The 6,000-nt window shown below is 31.2% G+C and overlaps 1 long non-coding RNA gene across 1 annotated transcript in view; it reads left to right on the plus strand.

Annotated features, from left to right (window-relative positions):
• The window catches only part of LOC127561883 (uncharacterized), a 223,553-nt gene extending 221,059 nt beyond the window's left edge, over positions 1-2,494 (plus strand). The window contains exon 3 of the long non-coding RNA XR_007953559.1: positions 2,331-2,494. This is a non-coding gene — a long non-coding RNA (uncharacterized LOC127561883). The remainder of the gene's footprint in view (positions 1-2,330) is intronic.
• The last annotated feature ends 3,506 nt before the right edge of the window (positions 2,495-6,000 follow it).

Raw genomic sequence — 6,000 nt, forward strand, 5'->3', positions numbered from 1 at the left:
TGTTCTCAGGTACATTAGCAGTAGCCACTGATAATGACAATTCTGTCATTTAAGTTCTCGTGTGACTTTGAACAAGTCATTTTCCTTCTCCCTTATCTATATCATGGAGAACAGATTTAAATTATCTTTAAAATCTTTTTCAGCTCTAATGTTCCATTTTCATGTGTTCTATTTTATTCAGTTTCTTTTTTGTGGATTTATCCAAGTACCTTCACTAAAATCTTCTGCTAAATGACATTTTGTAAGATTTTAGTGTATATTTTGCTTTTTGAAAACTACACATATGATTTGCTTTTTCTGTACAAATAATAGGGAAGGTTATTCTGAAGCTTTTCAAATGTCATACTAAAGTGATTGAAACCTTTATTTTTACAAAATTTATGTTGATATCTTGTTTTTATGTCACTTTTATTTCTGAAAATATTTCTTCTCCCCCTCTTATCCAGAGAGCCATCATCCCTAATACTAAACATAAAAAAAAAAATAAAAAAAATTTCAGCTAAAATAACCAACACAGCAGAGGAATATGGCAGTATCACATAATGTTCCATAAAGAGTGAGAGATGCCATTTCTCATATCTTCTTTAAAGTCTTCTTTTGTCCATATTATAGTTTATTGTTTAGTTTTTTTTCTTCCTAATTTCCATTTAATTTATTCTAGTCATTTTATAAATTTTGGTCCTGGATTTTGGTTTGTTTCTCTCTATATCAGTTTTTCTAAGTCTTCTTTTTTCCCTCTGAATTTCTCACATTTATCATTTCTTATAGCACATTAATTTCCCAATGTTCCACAGTTTGCTTAACTATTTCTTAATTGATGTAAATATGCTTTGTTTCTAATTCTTTACTTCTTCATAAAAGAAAATGTTACTACAGATCTTTTGTTGTATATGGAACTTTTCTATTTTTGGTTTTTTGAGATTTGTGCTCATTAGTAGGATCTATAAAGCACTAAGTATAACCATTTAAGTCACTTTCTTTTCATAAATACAAATCATTTTTAGGAACGATTGAGCCAATTCACAGCTTTTCCAACAGTGTATTAATGTGCCTATTTTTCCAAAGCTTCTCTACCACTGACTATTTACATCTTTTGTTTTATATTTTCTGAGTTTAAGGGGAAACTTCAAAGATATTGTGATGGGCATTTTACTTATTAGTGTAAAAACTTTTATATGGTTTTGAAAAATTTAATAGTCTTTTGAGAATTGTTTTTTTTTAATATAATTTAACTATATTCATTGAGAAATGTAGCTTTTCTTTCCATATTTGTGTTGTTTCCATACATACACATATGGAATAAATACAAATAAATGTTTATAATTTTTGGAAAAATATTGTATATACATAAACATACATATACCATATGCAATTAATCTTAGACACTTAAAAATGATGCTTGATGAAAAATTTTTTTTTCTCCCAAATTACTAACTTCTCTTATTCTAATTGCACTGTTGGCATTTTTAAAAATGCAAAAACTTTCAATTTCACAAAGATAAAATAAGGTGACTTTTGTGATTCCCTCCATTTCTTGTTTGGTTAAGAACTCTATTGATAAAGTTATAAAAACTGTCTGATTTCATTCTCTTCTAATTTTTTTTTAACATTAAGGTTATTTATTTATTTATTGTGTGAGGCAATTGGGGTTAAGTGACTTCCCCAGAATCACACCCTAGGAAGTGCTAAGTGTCTAGGGCTGGATTTGAACTCAGATTCTCCTGACTCCACAGCTGGTGCTCTATCCACTGTGCTATCTAGTTGCCTCTTCTAACTTTTTTAATAGTAAGAGCTTTTATATTTAGTCCATCATCATATTGGATGTAATATATTCCAAAGTGAATTTCTTCCAAACTGTTTTCCAGTTTTCCTAATAATTGTCCAAAAAAAAATTCTTTCTCTGAGAAAACTTGATTTGTTATAAATATGAGAACACAAATCATTTGGGAACCTTGTATTTTAATCTGTTAACTTAGAGTTCTATGCATAATCTAAAGTCATAACTAGCATAAAATGAATGGTGCTTTCCCAGAAAGCAACAAAATTAGAGGGTTACTCTATTATTCCTTCAGTAAAATTGAAAAAGAGTAGCCTAATTTCTCATTGTAACAATAATTAAATTAACAAGTTATAAGATGATTTCCTTCCACACTGCTACTAGATCCTTAGAGAGCTCCTATATCTCATGCCTCTATTTCAAATATTCTTCCAATCCCTGATGGGGCTTTAAGTGTAATAATCTGGTGTTATAAAAGTATCTCTTCCTCTATGGGATGTTGTTCTGTTCTCTTCTGCTTTGTTTTAATGTTCTCTTTTTCCTTTTCTTCCAGTTGAAGTTGTTATACAAAGTCCGGGGACATGTTTCATGCTGCTCCATAAAGAAAAACTCTACCTATGATTCTGTGTAATATTTTCTTCACTAAACTGCTAACTTCCTTGGCTCCAGGTAAAATTTGATAAGTCTTGACTAAGTTTGAATTTAATAAACAAAGCAAGTGACACTTTTGAATGGAAGCTTGTATAATTTATTCTTATATTCCCTAAGGTTAAGTCCTAATCAAGTGTTTGTTCAATTTATAATCATCTTTTCTACAATTTAATTTCAAATGATTTATTTTGTGATGTTACTAAACCTAAACATGTAACATCAAATTTATATCATTGTGTAAATAAAGCCCAGCACTTTGTGCTCTTGAATGAAAAGAGTAACATTAAACTGTAATGCTTCTCCTTTGAAATATTATTACTTTTCAAGTTCAAGTATAACTCAGAGATTTCCTACTAGAATAGGAGGGATATTTGGTTGTTCAAGCATTTAGTGAAATGTCCTTGCCCTGGTCTAATAAACATTGAAGATGAATTTTTACCTGCTCTGAAGAATAGTTTTTCCTGTTGATAGGTTGTAAGTAATTTAGGATATAATTTCCACTGATGCCATGGTCTAGCTGTCTCTTTAGCATGAAGCAGGAAAAATGAAATTATTGATATGACTCATTCATCAGAATAGCTTGTCCCAAGTATTCAAAGGAGAGCAGGAGAGACCAAGAAGTCATTTTGTTGTCAATTATCCTGTGTTTTGTTTAAAGATATTATGCATTAAGAAGTACTATAACTGATTTTATATATTTTGTCCTCCCAGACATACATAGAACAGCAGAACTCATAATATCTTTCTCTTTTTGAGCCTCCTTTTCCCTGCCCCAGGTGTTATTGAATGTTGAAAGGCATTTATTCATTTCATTATTGACAGTTGTTATTATGTATTAGTAGGATAGTAGGTTTAAAAATGGAAAGGGCCTTAGATGCCATCTAGTCCTACCATCTGCTTCTATATGTTAAGAAACTGAGGCCTGAAGGTAAATGACTTGTCACCTAAGGTCACATGTAATAAGTAGCCAAACAAAGATTTAAACCCAGGTACTTTGATTTAAAATCCAATTTATTATGCCACATTCTCTCTAGCACTAGGTTCATAGAATTAAGGCTAGAAAGCATCTCATTGAACACACAGTCCAATTTCATGCTTTTCTTTTTTCTTTCTTTTTTTAATTTTAATTTTTTTTGTTGAAGCTTTTTATTTTAAAAACTTATGCAAGGATAATTTTTCAACACTGACTCTTGCAAAACCTGGTGTTCCAATTTTTCACTCCCTCCCCCTACCCACTCCCCCAGATGTCAAGTAATCCAATATATGTGAAACATTCCAAAAATATATCTTACTTTTCTTTTAAATATAAATTTTATTGATATATTTTGGTTTTATATAACAGAAATTTCTTTAATATTCTTCCTCTCCCAGAGTTATTCCTTCTCTAAAAGCTTTTTTAGAAGAAAAAAGTAGAAGAAAAAAACATCAACACCGAGCAATGTATCAGCTCTACTCTCATCAAATTATATGCAATGTTTCTTATCTTTGTATTTCTCATCCCTTCAAAGGAGTAAGATGAAAGTCTCTCTCCATATAGCTTTTTTGAGACCATGCTTGGGCTTTGGAATTTTGCAATATTCATTGTTTATTTGTTTGTGGTCGTTGCTAATTCCATTTTCATTGTTGTAATTGTATATTTGTTTTCTTGGCACTTTTTTGTATCTATTCATGTAAATCTTTCCATGTGATTCTGTATATATCATATTTATAATTTTTTTTATAACATCTTAACATTACATTATATATATATATACACATATATGTATATATGTATATATATATGTATGTATCTCAGTTTGTTAAGCCATTCCTCAATGACAGGTTCTACCTTTCCCCCCCCCCCCCCCCAATTTTTCACTACTACAGAAAGCATTGCTAGAAATATTTGGTTTAAATAAAAATTTGCTCTCAGGGCCCTTCTTGGGACATCTGCCTAGTAGTAGTAGATTCTAGACTAAGGAATATGAATATTTTAGTCACTTGCACAATTCCTAAATGCTTTCTAAAATTTTTATATTAATTTCCAGCTCATTATTTTATCTTTGACAATTTAATACCGATCCTTTAATGAAGAAGAATGAGAATGGGAAGAAGGAGGATAAAAACAAGGAGGAAGAGAAGAAGTTGACATGATGACTCTCTTTCCCACCATTCCTATCACTAATATTCCTTTCTTTTCATAGCTCTGTGGATGCTGGCAGAAACAATTATTTTAGAATCAGCTTGGGGGAAGGAATAGAGATAAGAATGGTAGAGATGGGGGTGGGGTTAAGGAGAAAAATGAGGAGGAATTGGTCTTGAGGATCAGGAGAAAAAGGCCTGTATGAGGGTTACTTCCTTGTTAGGGAGGATGAATTCAATGATTATTGTCTGGAAAGACTGAAATGGAATCCTAAGGAGATGTGATTTGTATGCCCAAATTCATATAATAATGCCTAAGGTCTTATAGTAAGTGCCAGAGCTGGGATTAAAATTCAGTACTTGAGATTCCAAACCAAGTGCATTTCACAGTACATTATGTCATTTGTGATATTTGGCAAAACTGTGCCAAAGTAAACAAAATAAGGTCCATGAATGTGTCAGGAGAATGTATGACTTGGGAGACAGCTAAATTACCATTTTCCTACTTTTTATCCTCATACAATGAGACATTTCAGAACAACTAATGATAAAAAAGCAAAAACAAAAAACAAAAAACTTCTTGTAAATATCTATGGGAGATGGAATCCCAAAGACAGAACCACAAAGGGGGAATATGATTGTAATATTGATAAGGTGGGAGCTCGAAATTTTCAGATGATGTTAAGACAGATACAGTAAGGTAAATTACAGGATTCACAGTTTTAGAAATGATGAGGTATATCTACAATGTTACAATCTTGAGGCTAGTTTAATCCAAGATGTAAAAGGACTTGGTCCTGAATCTTCTCTAATCAGAGGTCCTTGTTAAGATGATAGTCCATTTCATCAGCTCTTTTGGTGATGCACATTATCTAGGGAAGCTTAATGATACATCCAAGAATTCAGGATTTACCTAGAGTTTAAAACCATTCCTAGAATCCTCAAGTCCTCAAGCTGATAATAATAGTCAACAGGGATTTCTAAAGGTTTTCAGAGCTTGAACTTTGGCTGAATGGGAATAAAAATGAACTCCTAATTATGGGAGTGTCCACAACTGACGTAGTTTTCAATGTTGAGATGCTGCTTTCTCCCCTATTTACAGCCATAAACGCAAGCTCAAAGAGTATATTTATGAAATTTGGTGTTAGAGGGAAAAATATAGAAAAATTCCCATTAATCCACATTTTAGAATTTGAGGGTACTTTGACAAATATATGTTTAATTTATAGACCAGAACATTATTAAAGGAAATTAAAGCTCAGAATTACATATTGAAAAGGATATGTAAAATGTTAGGATTATTAGTAATTATGTGAAAGGATTTTATAAAAAGGTTTTGATTAAGGAAGTCTGAGTTATAACTAGTCTCACCCTTTCTTGCCCATAATTTTAATGTTTTATTAAATGTCAAAAATTTGCCCTACTGACATCAACATCATTTGCCTTATTGT

The sequence above is a fragment of the Antechinus flavipes genome, chromosome 4 (assembly GCF_016432865.1).
Source record: "Antechinus flavipes isolate AdamAnt ecotype Samford, QLD, Australia chromosome 4, AdamAnt_v2, whole genome shotgun sequence".
Taxonomy (NCBI): domain Eukaryota; kingdom Metazoa; phylum Chordata; class Mammalia; order Dasyuromorphia; family Dasyuridae; genus Antechinus; species Antechinus flavipes.